At 33.1% G+C, this 18,578-nt stretch overlaps 1 long non-coding RNA gene and 1 other non-coding gene across 2 annotated transcripts; both read left to right on the top strand.

The window, feature by feature from the left end:
• Window positions 1-376: 376 nt before the first annotated feature.
• On the top strand, window positions 377-483 carry LOC141589071 (small nucleolar RNA R71). The gene has a single exon (XR_012520026.1). It is a non-coding gene; the product is annotated as a small nucleolar RNA R71 (small nucleolar RNA).
• Window positions 484-12,393: 11,910 nt separating this feature from the next.
• Window positions 12,394-14,984, top strand: LOC141658679 (uncharacterized). Its single transcript, XR_012549344.1, has 3 exons — window positions 12,394-12,481; window positions 12,574-12,664; window positions 14,825-14,984. It is a non-coding gene; the product is annotated as an uncharacterized LOC141658679 (long non-coding RNA).
• Window positions 14,985-18,578: the final 3,594 nt, after the last annotated feature.

Below are 18,578 nucleotides of genomic sequence, written 5' to 3'. Positions count from 1 at the left end.
ACCCAAAGTTCCACAATTCTCACATATCCCACTTGGGATTGATGAGGATGCCGTCATGGCATTGACATGATGCTTCGATGATTTTGAGTTTTCCTCAAGTCTAGCCATAGCTTGTTCAAACTTCAAGTTGATTGTATCGATATGGGAGCTTAGTTGGGCACCTAATTGAGTAACGGCGTCCACTTCATACTTTCCTCCTCTAGTAGCCTTGCGAGGCCTACTATATTGTGAATTGTGGATTGCCATCTCTTCAATTTTGCTCCAAGTTTGGTTGTCATCAACCTCGGTAAACATCCCATTCGATCCCATATTGAGAATGTTCCTAGAATCTTCATATAAACCATTCCAAAATTGTTGCACCAAAAACCATTCGCTAAGTCCATGGTGAGGACATGGGCGACAAATTCCCTTGAACCGCTCCCAAGCTTCATACAAAGACTCTTCATCCCTTTGCTTAAAACCCGTAATTTGAGCTCTTAGCATGTTGGTCTTTTCCGGTGGGTAGAATTTTTTGTAGAAAGCTAGAGCCAACTTCTTCCAAGAATCTATTCCAAGGGTGGCCTTATCAAGGCCCTTCAACCATTGCTTCGCGGTGCCGATTAAGGAAAAAGGAAATAAGACCCATCTAATTTGGTCTTGAGTCACGCCCGTTTGAGAGATAGCATCACAATAATCGCAAAAGGTTTCCATATGAGAATGAGGGTCCTCACTAGGCATTCCCCCGAATTGGCTCCTCTCAACTAGTTGGATGAAGGCGGACTTGGCAATAAAATTTCCGGTGAGATGTTGCGGTGTAGGAGTACCATTTGGTAGATTCTCCTCGGTGGGTACGAGTGTGACGAAATTTTGGCATTGTAGGTGGATTTTGTGTGGTATTGTGTAATGGGTTTTCTTCTCCTTCTATTGCGAAAGGATTGACAAACTCACTAGTGGGTTGAACAACTTCACTAACACCTCTCAAATTCCTCCTAACAAGTCTCCTATTGTTCGTCAAGGTTCTTTCGATTTTACGGTCAAAAGGTAACAAATCACTTTGTAACCTTCTAGACATGCAAAATTTCAAACAACTCAAAAACAATTAGAACAAACCTTGAGGATTTTTACTTCCTCAAGGCGAAGAAAGACACAACTAATAACAAAAAAGGAAATCTAAATCAAACAAACACCGTCCCCGGCAACGGCGCCATTTTTTGATCGGTCCGTTTCGTATTCACAAGTAAATAGATGTGGTCGTTGGTCACGGTCGAATCAAAACACAATTTATAGCTTAACAAGCAACTCTACAATTAGTAAAGAGGCAAGTAAAGGTCGGATCCCAAGGGACGGGAGTTGAAATGAGATTTCTATTGTAACTAGCGGTGTCTAAGGGGTGTCACAAATTGGGTTGATGTAGAAGGTTACTAGACTAGAATAACAATGAAAATAAACAAGCAAGATAAATAAAAGGGGTGTAAACAATTGATTAAAGGCACTAGGGTGTCATGGGGTCATAGGGGATTCATGGGATATGATCATACAAACATGTTCTCAAATTATAAGCAAGCAATTATTGTTGTGATGGATTGAGTTGGGTTATATCTTACAATCCTAGGAAAGTTTGGGTCCCGGAGCCGAATCGATTAGATTGTACAACACCTACAAGTCGACTTAATCTTCCCTACTCAACAACATGCATGGTCTAATGAGATTCGAGTTGGGTTATGTCTTACAAATCTCATTGAAAAGATAGGAGATGATAGTAAATGCAAGGATTCATAGGCTTAGCATTTCATCAAATATAACATGTGCATGAGTTGAGATCAAAACAAGCAAGCAAATAAAACATGAAAGAATATTAATTTAAGCATGAATCATTCCCCATGTTGGTTTCCCTAATCACTCATTAACCCTAGCTAAGAGACTACTCACTCATTATCATGTTGATCATGCTAGCAAGGTTGTCAATCATACCAACAATATGAAACATGATGAATAAATTAAAGTAATTAACAATAATTAAAAAGGGATTAAGAGATTATACCTACTAATGATTCCAATAATAAAGCAAGAATAATAGAAGTACTTGAATGCTAGATTGAGAGGTTGTCAATCTCCCAATAATAACCCAAATAATCTTCAATTACCCAAAATAAAGGATGAACAAAAGAGAGATTAAAGAACTAAAACTTGGATTAAAACTTGATTAATACTTGATTACAATATTGAAGAGAGATTTGATTGATATTAACTACACTAATTATTGATAAGAAGAACATGCTCCTCTAATTAGACTAATGGGGTATTTATAGTGAAAATTAGGGAGGATGCATTAGGGTTAACTAAGGGCTAAACTAGTAATTACACTTTTAAGTTGAGCAAGGAGAAGCCGGTATTTTTGGAGAGAAGGGCTTCTCTTTTCGTAGCTTGAAGAAGACAACCCGTCTTTGTGAAAGGAATCCGGCGGATTAAGGTCGGGACGGCCGGATTTGGGCGATGGAATCCGAGCGGATTCTGGGGAATCCGGGCGGATTGTTGAGGGGAATCCGAGCGGATTCCAACCGGGGCGCTCGGATTGTGCAAGGGCGGGATCACGGGCGGATTGTTGACAATCCGCTCGGATTGTCGATCGCGTGGTAACTTCTTCTTTCTTCCCTTTTCTTCATAAATTCCTTGGGGATTTCCTTGGGGACTCAAGGATCTTTCCTCAACTTTGCTCTTCTACCATGATATGTACAAAGGCCTTCTAATCTTGTCTCTCCTTGATGCTTGGTCATTGAATTCGATCAATTTAGTCTCGTTTTGCCATGAAAATGCAAGATTCTTACTCCTTTCCTACCAAGGGATCAAAATCTCAAAGAATATGCAAAACAAAGAACTAAAGATAAGAAATGACCCAAATAAGCACTAAAAAGCATGGAAACAAGGCTAATTCGGGGGCTAAATATGCGCCAATTATGGTCACATCACACAAATATTCTGATATTCCAATTGATCGACGTCGACATCAAAGAGAATAACTTACTGTTTTGCGGGTAATTCCATTCTCTACGTGACTATGGAGCAAGTTATCGTTCTTTAAAAAAGGAAATTTAAAAAACTAGTTCACCCCTTAAACTTTTTACCTAAGAAATTACTGTCTTTTTGAATTATAATGCTACCCATTTATTATAGACTGATGAGTAATCACTTAATAATTAACTGCACTATAAACAAATGATTACAGAGTAAATCTTCTAATATGGGACGTATGTAAGTTGTAAAATCGTGAAAAAAAATTAAATTATACTCCATATATAAGTAAAATAGAAATTAAAGGACATGTAACAATGTTGCATAAAATCAAACACCAGAGTTACTTATGGTTTCGAATTGGTTGTTTAAAATCAATTAAGGAGCGTGTTAATAGATAAGTTGTATTCCATACTATACATTCTTTGACATGTAGACATGTAATTCAAGATACAACAATTGACTCTATCGCCTCCATTTTTGCTGTTGGTACATTTACTGTTGGTATTTGATGACTCTGAAGTCTGAATGATCTACTCGTGTTTAAGAAATCGATTATGTAACCGGATGACTATGAGGAAAGCATGCAATTAAAAGTAAAATACAAGCACTACTACAGATATAGGCTATAACAACGGTTAAAAACCGTTGTTATATAAAAAAGCGGACGTTGTTAAAGCGTCCGTTGTAAAAGGTTTTAACAACGGTTGGTTTTCTTAAGGAACCCGTTGTTAAAACTATTAACAACGGTTTTAAGTATAAAAACCCGTTGTGGAAAGTGTGACTCAATTTTGGGGGGAAAGTTATAACTACGGGTTGTAATATACAAAACCGTTGTTATAAATAAAGACAACGGTTTTTTTATAAATAACCGTTGTTGTTTGTTCTTAAAAAATAAAAAAAAAAATTAAATTAAATATTACTAGATGCATGCATAATTACGGCCCGTTATAATTCCGATGCATGCATTATTACTGCCATCCTTGTGCATATGAACGGACAATATGGAATGAGAAGGGTTACTAATAAGATTTGAAGCAGCAGAGAGAGATATGATGATGATTATGGCACAACTTCCTAACATATATATTAATTAAAAAACAACTCAAACCACACATTGCTTAGTATAAATACATGCATTATCTCAACTAACATTCCATTATCTCACTATATACATCTCCAAACCCTAACTGCTAAAACAAACTCCAAATAAATTAACCCTACTTAATCTTTCAAAACAAACTCCAAACTCCAACAAAATGAATGATATCATCCTTAAAACTCTTACTATGATCGAGAACAACAACAGTTTCATCCGCCGGTTGCTCCACATTGAGGAAAGTTTCAGGAGCTACCTTGCGGATGCTCGATCCATTCTCAAGGACGCCAAAGAAGATGGCTTGACGGAGCGGCGAGAGTTTCGGCTATATGACGATATAGCAGATGCTGAACGGAACCTCCAAATAGCCAAGGAGGAGAGGACGGATATCATAGAGGAGAATAAGACCCTCTATGAAAATATAAGAATTGCATTTTTATTAATGTAATTTTTTTTTAATTTATGTATTTATTATATATATATATATATTAATTATGTTTATCATGCATTCCTCTCTATCATCTTGCTTCTTCTTTGTTTTAGTTTATTTAATTTGTTTTACTAGCTAATTAAGCGAATAATACTTAAAGAAATAACATAATGGTCGATAAAAACTAACACATACACATGCAAATGAAATAATTAGAAAAAGAAAATAATGACGATGAAAGGCGATGAAACCAACAGTGACGGCGAGATTTACCTGATAATTAGACGATGAAATCAACAGTGACGGCGAGAAGATAAAGAGACGATGAGAAAGAGAGAAAGAGACGATGAGAAAGAGAGAAGGAGACGATGAGAAAGTGTGTGTTTTGTGTTTGTGTTTGTGTTTGTCTGCTGGGTTTGTGTTTGTGTATTAAGGTTTGTGTTTTGTGGCTGTAGCAGACTTGTGTTTGTGTGGTTTATAATATGGAAGGTATTGACAACGATTATTAAAGAAAAACCGTTGTCAAATAAGTTTTAACAACGGTTGTAAATCAACAACCGTTGTCAAATAAGTTTTAACAACGGGTTCCAAAAGTAACCGTTGTGATTACTTTTCAATAACTTTGCGTCAATTTTGCGCCAAATTATTAACACCGGCTGTGCATGTGTAACCCGTTGTTAAATCTTATAACAACGGTTTTTATAACCATACCCGTTGTAATTCATTTTAGTAAAATTCGCGCCATACATTCTACATCGTCTATTGTGATTTTCGTGAATAATCGTTGTTAAAGGGGGGCGTTGTAGTTGCCTGGATTTGTAGTAGTGAAGTGTTATTTACTTATCAAAATTTGTACTCCGTGATAGTTACAGAAGAGTATAAATTTGCTTAGTTTTAATTTTGATTTTACTTTGGAAGTAAAGTTTGTCTAAATACATTACATCATAGAGAAGCCTCCATTTTCCTCGTAAGAGAATCTCTACACTTTCTCCACTACTTGCATGATTATAGCCACTAACTCCATGTTTTTTGGCCCATGTTCATGGTGGTGGTTAGGCCACTAACTTTGTGGTTATGGTGCTAATTAACCACTATAAATTGAGAAGTGTAGTCATTTGAGAAATATACATCTTCCATATATCTCTACTACTTCTCTGATAATTTTGAGCATACCATATGAGTTCCAACTCCTAACGGTTGAGTACACAACTTTTAGGAGTGTTGGGTGACCTTGGGGGACGACGCCTATATCGATTTGTACCGTAGTCGAGGCGATTTCGTTTCTCATTCAGTGGCCTCCATACCACGACACAACAACAAATATTCTCTAATTTTATCTTCGCCCCTATAGTGATACTATATTTCCAACAATTGGGAAACGAAATTTTATCGCTATTATTGTAGTTGTGTTCATTATTTTTGTCATTGGAATTATTTCTATTGGCCAAAAATATTGTTCTTCGGATATAAGAATCAGGCCGCGGAGGGTGAGACAGCAGTTTGGTATTTTGGCCATACCTCGGTCTCTAGAGCTTTGTTTGAGGCGTGTAAGATGGCGTTGGAAAGCTAAGAAGAAGGGCTACAACTTTGTAGTTGAAGCCGTGAGCAGATTCGGTCATCTACCATCCTTAAAATGGACAACAATGTCATGGTAGTATGCTGAAAGTTTTTATGAAAACTTGTAAAAGAATGGTATTATCTATAATTTTATTGCTCAATTCCATTCTTGTGGTTAAGGTATGTTCTCGAGATTTTCCTTTAAAATATTTATGATGATAAATATGAAGGTTTGGTCAAATTATATATGCCTTAATCGTTCGTATGTTTAAGCTACTACTTTATTTGGTATGATATGTCTATAATCTTGGCAAAATTGCTCTTTTAGTAATTGATTTCTAGATTATGTGAATGAAATTGTTCCAATATTTTGAATGACAAAGTAGCAAGAATTATTGAGTGACCAAGATATTGTTATGTGTATAATATGTTTATCAAGCAAAATATTTCACACATTTGGATTGATTTTTTAGTTTTGATTATGAGATGAACTAAAATTGATATTTGAGTTATGAACCATATGTGGGGGCTAAATATTTTGTTTTAAATTGATATAGTATCTTGGATATGTGTGACAAAAATTGGAAACAATTATTTGTCAAAGCTTCATAAAAGTAGATTATGGAGAACATAATTTGACAATGATTATGTGATATCTAAAAGTTGAGATGATGAATGAATGAATAATGTGTTGAACGATTATGTTTGTCACTAATTTGTGGCGTGACAACATGTGGGGGAAGACGTTCAACTTATTTGATAAATTTATTCATCAAGTTTAAAGTTGATATCTTATAATTTGTAAAGAGTATGTATATCTTTGATTGTGGGGGTGTAGAGAAAATGATAATCGCATGTTTTATACGTGACTAATTGAACCAAAATTAGAAGTATTAATTTGTTGGATAATGACTATGTCAATAAACAATGGTTGCGTAAGGTTCAATTATTTATGTTTCATTTTGCTTACACCACACTATATGAGATTATGATAATTGATTTTATGTTGGTAAGAAGTCAAATTCTTTTTGTAAAATATTGTTGATTTGCATAGAGTAAATATAAGTGAAACAATCATCGAGATTTGTTGTTTTCTAATATAAGAATGATGATGTATATAGAGCTTTTAGTAAATAATATGATTTTGGGTGCAAAATCACAAACACTACGTGTATGCTTTATTCTATGTCAATTTATTAGAAAGAGAAAATAATAAAGAAGATTATTTGTTCTTTTAAACGACATGAGAGTACGAGCTCTATATTTAATTAGAACAATGATGCTAATGAGTTATAAGAGAACATGTTTTGACTATTATGAGAAGTCTAATATGTATAATTATAGTTGCTTCAATGTAGCTTATGTACATTTTGTTTGTGTTTTCATACCAAAGTTATCATTCACCTTTGGTGAAGTGTCTAAGGTGTAATATTAAGAATTGCATTATGTTGGATATCTAGAAAGATATTGGATCGACCAAATGGTAATGACGATCGACAAGGATGAAGCAATTGAAGATTTGAAGCTTCGTTTGCATAAGGATCGACTTCAAATGAGTATATCTTGAGTTCTAGAGCTCGTATCGATTCAAGTCCAAGTGAGGGTGAAAGTTTATGTTTTTAGCTGTCCAACGATAGGTCACACACCTCATTTGGCCAAGAAACGAGAGAGATATAGGCTTTTGAAAAAGTGCAGTCCAGGGGCAAAGTCGCACGGTGCGACTTTTCCTTTCCCAAAAGTCGCACCGTGCTACTTTTTCTGGGTTACTCAATTTTGCTACGGGCTTTCTTCTATCTATTCCTCTTATGTTAGGACTATATATAGATGAATACCATTAGGTTTTCATCATCTTCTAGAATGGATAGCTAATCTTTCCTCTTAATCCAATCCTAAAGGTGTAATTTTTTGGTTGTAAGACACTCTAATATTTCCCTAATTGTTATTATTATTATTGTTAATCTCTTGTGTTTAATGTTGGATCTTGGAATTATTGTTTGATTAAAGTGATTAAGTGATTTCTTTGTTGCTTTATCGTATCAATTTCCTTAATCCATTGTTGTTATAGTTGTTAAGTGTGATTTCTTTGCAATTCTAATAATAGCAACAACTTGTGTTTAAATTAGTGAGTGTGATTTGCTCCTAACTTGATTTAGAAGAAAGGGGTTAACTTATAATTAGGCATTTAATTGTGTTCATTGTGTCTAATTACCATTATTGAATCTCTAATGCTATTATCTTCTTGTTAATTAAACCAATGTATGTGATTTCAACTTGGATTATGTTAATGAGTTGGGTTGATGATTGATTAAGTGTGATTCCTTGTCATTAACCATTATTAAGGATATTTAGGAGAATAACCTCCACAATAAGATAAACAAATAAGCGGTACGAACGAAGTAATAATTTGTATTGTGATACTACCGATAAGGTTTCTAGTATGCGAGTTCAATTTATACACTTTTTATCCATCATTACTGTGTTCGATTTCAATTTATACACTTTTTATCCATCATTATTGTGATACTACCGATAAGGTTTAGAGCAATAACACTAGTGGTTCTTGGTCTTGGGGTGATCACTAAAAACCCAAAATAAAAAGTTCGTTTATTGCAAGTAAAAGGTTATTCTTAATGAACTTCGGTGTTCATACATTGGAATTTGAGAACCAATAAGCATATTATGAAAAATGTGAAAGACCAGTTACATAAGAATAACTTAATATAAAGTCTCCTATTGCTATTGCTCTGAAGATAAGAAAAAAAAAGGTTATAAAATATTGGTAGAGCTTTTTTTCACAATTAATGTGGGACAAAAACAAAAGGTGGGATTAATCGTAATTTGTTATGGAATATGCACTAATTAAATTAATATTCTACTTTCATGAGTTGAATTTAATGAACCCTTTTCAAATTTCAAATAGAATTTACAATCAAAGATTCATGTAATGGTTAAATTATCTAATAATTTGGAAAATTCCAAGTAGCTACAGCCTACAAGAATAGCACAAATGAAAAGCCCAAGCAACTCAAGCTTGACTTGTCAAAACTCGGCTCTCGGCTCTCGGCTCGAGAGTTTAATAAGTCAAGCCGAGCTAACGTCAGCTCAGGTCGAAAGTCTCGTGAGAATCTCGAACTTGTGTGATTAGATCTTATCGTAGTAATGCATTTACATCACTATTATATCTTTGTGATAATCTTATCTAGATACGATTTTTCTCTTAATTTTGTGAAAATATTTTACATCACTATTATAACTTTCAATCATTGTTTCAAATGTTACCATTGATTCATATAATATCAAAACAAAAAACAAAAATTTAACAATTATATATAGGAGCGAGTTCAGTTTAAGCTTAGGTTTAAACTCGCCAGCTTGATAATGAACACATTTTTTTTAAGCTCGGGTGAGCTCGAGTTCGTGTTTTAATTCATGAGTACAAACCGAGAAAGGCCTCGTCGTGCACAGCTTGATAGGCTTGTTATCAACCCTAGGAAGAAGACTACATTACTATTCGGTCAATTATTTCTTAATGACTTATCGTAGTTATGCATTTTTTCTATGATTATATTTACGAACAAAACTTTAGGTTGTGGTACCATATACAGAGTACTCACTTTGACACTTAAATTTATTCAAGATACTTCCTCTGTCCTCATCTTTTATTTACCTTTAATTAAAAACTCAAAAAAAAGTACAAAAAAAAAAACAAATACTTGAAACGAAGAGAGTACAACGATAATGGATTTTGCTGCCTCCATATTATAATTCTTGCATGTCATTTCATAGCTAGAAAACTAATTCATACTGTGTGATTCAACAACCCCCCGGAACCAGGAATTCAATTTACCTAGGGCTAAAATGATACCGAGTAATTTTTTTCCTTTAAACATAAAATTTAAGGTACTGACGTTTTGTATAAGACATGGTAAGCCAATAGTTGATTAATGTTTTTATGGATATATAACATTTACGTGTCACTTCTGTAATCTTTAGGCCAAATATATAAAATAATACGCTCAATCTATTTTGTACTTAGTCTCTCAATAAATTTATTGAGAGAAGTTTTTTAGGAGACCTACTCATACTATTTATATCGAATGAAGTTAATTTGTAATTGTTCTAACTATTTTAGTGACGAAGTATTTATATTGTACTCCTGAAAGGTTTTAGCTAAATTGTTTTAAAGTGATTTAACCATACTCCAATGCAAAAACAAATGGTTAAGTTATGACGAAAAATTTGAAAGATGTATAAAAATTATTGTAAAGGTGGAACTTATTTCATACCTTTGATTAAAATACCCTTCATAAAAAATAAAACGAGGTGTATTAAAATAGAATGAAAAACTAATCACTCCTTCCCAATTATTTTTAATTACCTTTGATTAGAATACTCTTCATAAAAAATAAAAAAAGGGTAAATAAATATTGGAATGGAGGGAGTAAGATATTAGGAAAATAACAAATAATTCAGTCTAATGAACTAAATAATTGTTTGAGATTATGAAATAATGAGAAAGTTACAACACATGGAAGTTTCATATATGGGGAAAACGAATAAAAACAAAAAAAAATGGAGAAATTGAGCATAAACTTAGACAACATTAGTGTGATGGTATTGTTAGAGAGATGATGCATAAGATAAAGTGAAGAAAAAATAGTTAAAAAGATTTAATCCCAAATGCTACATTCCCTATAAATTACATCCCTACAACATTACATCATTCATTGTGGGACTTGGAGCAAAAAATATAAAAAAGTGGGATAAGTAAGCCTCGAACTCCTGCCTCCACTATGGAAAGTATAAGCTAGACCACAATGCCACATATATTGTTATGAATCTTTACTACACTGTAAAGTATATAATTCTTCATTCAGAAAACAACTCGGGCTATAGCCCGAGTAGCCTAGGCCCAGATTCGCCCCTGCCACCCTTGGTTTTCCCTATTGAAATGGGTTAATGGGCAATCCGCCGAATTACAATGATTCAACCAACATTGGTGTTACATACTACGTATTGAGTAGAAGGTAAGAAGCTTCATACAGAGTAATAACACGATACTACAAATTACAAAACTTTAAGTAACAGGACGTTGATTATTGATTTATGCTATACGGAAATTTCTAAAAACACGGTTTAATAAAGACGCTAAATTACAAAAAGAAATTTTATTTTGAAGCTCAATCGAATCGCACAGAATATACGTGTATTTCCGTTTTTAATTAAGATATGGGTTTGGGAGTGAGTGCACGTTTGATATTGTTTTCGAAAAGAAACTTTAATGATGTCGCGCGAGTATAATTTCTTATGTTAAAACGTTATAGAGGCACATCTTTTTTCGAGATGCCAAATATACATAAATTTGGTGACGAGATGAGTCTGATGGTATTTGGTTTTATGCAGTATTGTTATATGACCTTTAATTTTTATTTTACTTATATATACTTTAATTTTTTTCACGTTAATGCATACATCTCACGTCCCATATTAGAAAATTTACTTTTTAATCATTAGTTTATAATACAATTAATTATAGATTTAGTACTCAGGGTAGCATTGCAAATTTGCAACTCAAAGCAATTATGATCCGGTTAGATACGATTAGGTTAGACAATTTAAACTGGATCTAATCCTTCAAGGGTGGATTAGTTTTTTTTCCCCCTTTTTTAAAACACGACTTGATGTGTAACACCCCGTAATTTTCACGTCATCCTATATAATAAAACTCCTATTTTAAATAATAATAATGATTCACAATAAAATCTTATCCTTTAAAATCTATTATTTTTCGACAATGATATCCAAATACCAATCCTAAACTTACACTCCTTATGCCGACGAATAACTACTTCGTCGTTGATGCTAATTTTATGATATTCTAAGTACAGATTTAGCTCTTGGTCATTAAATGAAAGTTGTAGGTCTTTCTTTTAGTTCTCCAGCGCCACCAAAAGCACCTCAATCGGAGTTCTGTAGAGGAAATTATGCCCGAAATACGAAAGGCTGTCGCAGAAATCCGCGAACAAGACCCACACTCGTTATTCCTCTTTTCACCTTGAGTTATCATTTACCTCATCACCTAGGCACATGGCAAGTTGGCAACTTGATTTTTTCCTTGGAGCCCAAGGCCTACCCTCTTAGGCATGTGACTAATTTACCTAGAGTAATAGCCTAAAGACTAGCCTTAATCATTTCTACCACTCACTAATTTACCTAGAGTAATAGCCTAAAGACTAGCCTTAATCATTTCTACCACCCACTCCTTATTAGCTTCCTATTACCTACAAGTTAAACATAATCATTCTACAAAATTTCCTCTCTAAAATCCTTCACTTGGCCGTAGATTTCAACATCCATTTCCAACCTTTGTTTCTTTCATTCTCACATCCCTTTCATCTTGCTCATTTGTAAGTGTAGGTAATTATTTAATTGTCATTCTTATACTAGTTTATTTAGAGTAGTATTTAATTATTTGTTTTAATTCTTATGTTTGTTCAAGGAGGTGAGCAAGATACCTTGGTTGAGGGAGATCATTTGGGTTGATCTTATAATACTATCCTACCTATTTACTAGTAATAATCTCTATCAAGGTAACTAGGTTTTCTCCTTTCTATGATTTTCGAATTTCAAGTGCTTTTATGTGGTTATAATAAGATTGATAATATATATGATGTTTAAAATCATGGAAATATATGAGATTCATGATTTATATAATAAATAGTAGTTTTTTATTATTTTTTTGTGATGAATAAATATTTCTTTAATGTTTTCTATGATTTATTTGTATTTTTATGTGATTTAACAATCTAATCAATATGTAAAATATATGGATGATTATAGATATTATATTTTTGATTATATTCTGATTTATTATCATTATTTATGAGTTTGCATGTGATTATTTAGTTTTATAACTATCATATATTTATTTGTTGTTATTTGATATTTAATCACGGTTTTATATGATAATCGTCTAATAAATATATAAAAAAAATAATCGAAAAATTTACTTCCTTAATTTTATTCTGGCCTATTATAATTTTTATAATATTTAAATTAATTATTTTATTTTTATAATTATTATTGCTCTTATTTAGTATATATTCGTGTTTTATGCAATTAATCTCAAGTAAATATGTAAAATATATAAATAAATGTTAAAACTGAATGTTTTATCATAATATGACTTATTTTAGTGCGTTAAAGTTTTTCATGTCCATTTTGTAATTTGTATAATTACTTTTGAATTTTATAACTAAAGGTTTAATTGTGTTAGAATAATAAATAAATATAAATAAAATATTTACAATTTATTTTTATGCATATTCTGTCCTATACTTATGAAAAATAAATTATTAATAGTCGTGACACAATTTGCTTAATTATTTCTTTATTTTTGCATGAAATCGCCTATTAAATGCTATTTTAAGTTAAATATATGAAATGAGATTAAATAATTTATTAGGTACTATTTTTATTAAATTCATAGCTCCTTAAAATGTCTAGTAATTTTGCATGGGCAGAATATAACTTTTGTTTAATTGTTTAGAATTAATAGGTGTTTAATTATTTGAATTAATAAATATTTATTAAGGAAATAAGTAATAATATATTTGATGTTACCATGTCTTGTGAATATATTTTCCATAAAGATGTTTATAATGTGAGATTACAATAATGTATATGTTAAGAATTGATTGTCACTTCTACAATGCTAAATATCATGTATATGCTTTTTGTGATATTGCCTTTCGTAAATTATATATTGACATGAGTGTCTCTTGTTTTATATTGGAAAAGTTGAACTTATACTCTAGCTTTGACGACCATTATTGAATTTCATTTGATATTATTTATCGCTCAGTTATGAGCATTTTGGTATGTTAACATGAGGTTATTCATGGTGCACATTTGTTATCTTTTGGACCTTGTTCCATTTTATATATGGTTTAGCTAGAGTATAAGATATCGAGTAGATTTCAGGTTATTGGTCTACTTGAGAAGAGCAATACCAAACTGGGTAGGTTTCAGTTTATTGGCCTACCTAGTACCCCGGCATGGTTTCGTGTTATTGGCCTCGCTGCTATGGGTTGACCGTCCTTTTTGGATATTCTTATGAGTCTATGGATATGTCGTTTGGGGGTCAAGGGTCCGCACTTTTACGCCTTGATCGGTTAAGTCTCTCGCACATTTACGCCTTAACTAGACATTATGTCCTCGAGAGTCCGCCGCCTTTTAGACATGGGTTCACGGTTATGTGTCCCGCCGTAGGGTTATTTTGGTGCCAGGTTATTGACACCAAGGTTTAGGGTTTCAGGTTATTGGCCCTAGACGGTGCTCGTTCTTGTCTCGTGTTATTCTATGTATTTATGGTCCAAGATTTGGATGTGTTTACCACTCGTATATTATCATTACTCATTTCATATGTCATTCAGGTAAATTGGTGTTATTTCTTTTTTTATTATGACCACCTTCTTTTACAGTATTTCATATAATCATGTAAGTGACTTGAAGTTTGTAAGTTGGTTACACATTTTAATTAATCATGTGGTGTCATTATTACTCACTCATTTGTGATTATATACCTTGATATTTAATATCTATGAGGTTCACATGTTTTCATATTTTAAATGGATTATATGTTGTCTCTTATTATTTGCTCATAACTGTTGCTTGATTTTTCTTAAGTCGTGGCTGGGAGGACTCCTAGTTACTCCCCACTGACGGTGGTTGTTGATATTTTTTTTCAGGTTGATGTGCTTCTTGGTCATGGATGGGTTTTGAGAGAGAGATAATAAATAATAGTTATGATGTTTAGTAATCGAACCTTGTTGTTTTATTTTGGACGGGTTTTCATTCCCGAGAGTAGTTGTATGCGTAGTTAACTATTACTTTATATATTTCAGTAGCACCCGGATTTATCGTCATGGTGTTTCCACCACCATGGACTTTTATTAATATAAAATGCAATATTTATCTAGCTTATTTGTATCATTAAATCCGGGGTTGTTACATGATGGCTAGCATTCTCATTTGAGTCGGGTTTTAGTTTGATCGGTTTGGGTTGTGTCACAAGCATGTCATATATTTGAGTTCGAATGGCTCCTTTCGAATACTAGTCACTTTGACATCTTGTATCATAGTACAAATCGTAAGAAACACTTCATCCACTACCTACTCCCTCCCATACCAAAGATAACACTTGTTTTGATCTTCGAGGTAATACTTTAACTTTACCGTAAAAATTGCTTGGCAAAAAACTATTGCAAACGCGTACGGCTAATCCCAAAAATATGTCTTAGTTAAAAATGGAAATACACAAATAGCCAAAATCATTTTTTTGTTGGGAGGCCCAGTATTGGCATAAATCGCATATGAAAAGCTTTCTTCGAGCTTACATTACCAGTTCCCTACCTTAAAAATCTAAGCGAGTACATAACTTCAATGATTCGTCAAATATTTCGATCGCAATTGAAACTTGAAAGTATGCATCATCGCAAAAACATGAGGCTTGTGATTAGTATATTACTCGTATTATAGACCTCTTGCAGTTCCGGTGAGAAACTATTTAGATGTGAATTTTCACGGGATTCTTTAGATCTAAATTTTTTCCAAAACAAAATAAAAAAAGGGGGGGGGGACTAGTCCACCCTTAAAGGATGGCAAGTAGACTTAAGTTGCCTACGAATTTTATGCTTACCATGCCTAGATAGACATGATACAAATGCATATTCTTAAGTTGTAATGCTACCCATCTATTGTAGTTGGGTACTAACTTAATAATTAACTGTATTGTAAATAAATGATTATAAAATAAATCTTCTAATATGGGATGTAAGATGAATAAACGTGGAAAAAAAATTGAATTATACTTGTATATAAGTAAAATCAACATTAAAGGACATGTAACAATATTGCATAAGATCAAACACCAAATTATATATTGTGTATTTCCATTTTTAATACAAATTAGAAAACATACGTTGGTCATTTGGACATGGTCTGAAACATCAATCGAATCGCACGTAATTAGACATGGTTTGGGATTGGGTGCCGTACACGTATGAAATAGTTTTTTCTTAGCAACTTTTATGAAGCGGTTGTCGGTTGGCCTTGCTTAAGACGCTTTTAATTTAAGAGTTAAGATCTCTCACAACTTTTATTTATTTTTACTTTACTTTATTCGGTGAGAGCCTTCTTAAATTAAAAAGGTCTTAAATTAATATTGGTATTTATGAAGTCATATGACAATAATTTCCTCTCGACCTATTTTGGCATAAACATAAGTTTGTGACGAGATACATAGCCATTAAAGAATTTGGCTTACCAACCTTCGAGATAGGCCGGAATAAATCACATAGGACATGCGTGAAAGCTTTCTTCGAGCTTACATTACCGGTTCTCGACCTTAAACATCTAACCGAGCACACTCAATACTTCGTCACATATTTTGGTGACAATCGAAAGTCGTTGGGACATTTATTCATCTTACTTCCCATATTAGAAGATTTACTTTATAATACAGTTAATTATTAAGTTAGTACCCATCTACAATAGGTGGGTAGCATTATAACTCAACCTTCTTAATACTTGGTTGAAATCATATCATGTCACATTCATGAATGAACTTCCACTAGCCATCCGTCATGGGTGGACTAGTTTTTTTACTAATCACAAGCTATGTTTTATGTTTTCAATTATTCTTTGCATTTAGATTATTTATCGCTGACCTTTTTATCGTTGTTTTGTGCTGAGGTTTTGATATTTATACAGTTTCTGGGTAGATGTGAACTCTTTCATGTATCTCTTCAATTCTTCATATTCTGATGTACAGCTTGGATTTGAATGATTAATGTGATCAAACTATTTCACCTATCCAATGAGATTAATAGGTCATTATCATCAAGTAGTTCTTAATTGTTATACACTCACTAATTCACTATAAAAAGAGCAATGTGGTTAGATACATTAATAAACGATAGTAAATGTCAAGAGCAATTGCGTTTCGATAAACGTTATTTCGATAGACAAACAGAAGAGTGCAATAAGTTTAGAGACAATCTTGCAGCAAAAATGTCGAATGGTTATCGAGCGAGAAGGGGTATCTGACTATCCTCTAGCCCCTTAAAAAAGAGGAAAATGATGGTGGTAAGTAGTAATTAAAAACTCTTCATTTTAGATTCTTAAGCATGCTATTAACTGCCAATGCCACATTTTTATTTGGGTAAGTTTTTGTGTGGAAGTTAGAACATGAAACAAAGAATTATGTCTTTCCTATATATAAACAGTGGTTCTTTAATAGCTGCCAAGTTTCTAAAATTCTGTATATCAGCTATCTATTTAAAGTCATCACTACTGTTATCTCTTAGTCATCTGAGAACTTGGACACTGTCTATTAACTTGTTTTTGGAGATCCCTAACTTCTTCCAGGTTTCTTTCAAAGTTCACCCAATTGTTGCTAGGATAAATTTGTTGCACATTTAAATCGCTTTGTTTAATGTTGTAGATTCTGACAGATCTTTTTATATGTGATGGTTGAAAAAAGAGAGCAAGTTTTGGTTCCTACACAACCCAAGAAGAGAGGATATATTTCTTGGAATAGCCAAATGGATGCTCTTTTAATCTCGGTGTTGTATAATCAAGTAAGTCAAGGAAATTACAAGGGAGTTGAGGATTGGAAGCCTTAAGCCTACCAAGCGGTGGTAGATGAGGTAAGAAGCAAGCTAAATTTATCCGTTACTACTGAAAATGTGAGGAATCGTGTCAGGATTTGGAGAAGGCATTATGGAACAACCGTGGAGATAAGAACAAAAACTAAATTCAAGTGGGATAAGGAGAAGAAGATGGTGTTAGTACCAGGTGACGAGATGACTGAATGGGATATGGGATATATATACCAACGTAATGCGTCTTCCTTTTATTCTCTTATTTAGCATTGCTATTATTTGATTTAGAAGGTCTGCCAAATGAATGATATGGTTGAGTTATGCAGGGTATGCTTTCCAATGAATCCTGATTTAGTTATCCATCTCTTGGAATATTCAGACTTAACAGTAGTTTTCACATATAAATACTCTCACTTTCATACTCTTTCACTCTTTATTTAACCACTCAATAATCAACCTACCATTATATTACTACCATTATCATTTAATTCTCTACAACAGACTAATTACATCAACACTTTCAATCTTTATCTTTTGGGTTTAGTTGTTGTTTAAGCTTCTTATTAGAGATGAGTAGTATTTCGATTGGGTGGTTATTTTATCGTTCTAGTTTCATTGGAATGCTTATTTGATGGAGAATGGTGTATCAATTGTGTAGTATCTGGACTAACAATAATCACAACAGCGGAAAAAATAATCTTCTCTCTCTAGTTTTTCTCCCCCTTCTCTCTATACAAAAAAACCCTAACCCTACACCTTGATCCGCCGCCTCCTCTTTCCACACACACTACCTCCCTTTTCCTCCCTAGACTTTTCTCCGGAGATGGGCTTTTTATTG

This window comes from Silene latifolia, chromosome 6 (assembly GCF_048544455.1).
Source record: "Silene latifolia isolate original U9 population chromosome 6, ASM4854445v1, whole genome shotgun sequence".
Classification (NCBI taxonomy): domain Eukaryota; kingdom Viridiplantae; phylum Streptophyta; class Magnoliopsida; order Caryophyllales; family Caryophyllaceae; genus Silene; species Silene latifolia.
The sequence above is the reverse complement of the archived record's forward strand: the minus strand, read 5'-3'. Positions and strand labels throughout refer to the sequence as shown.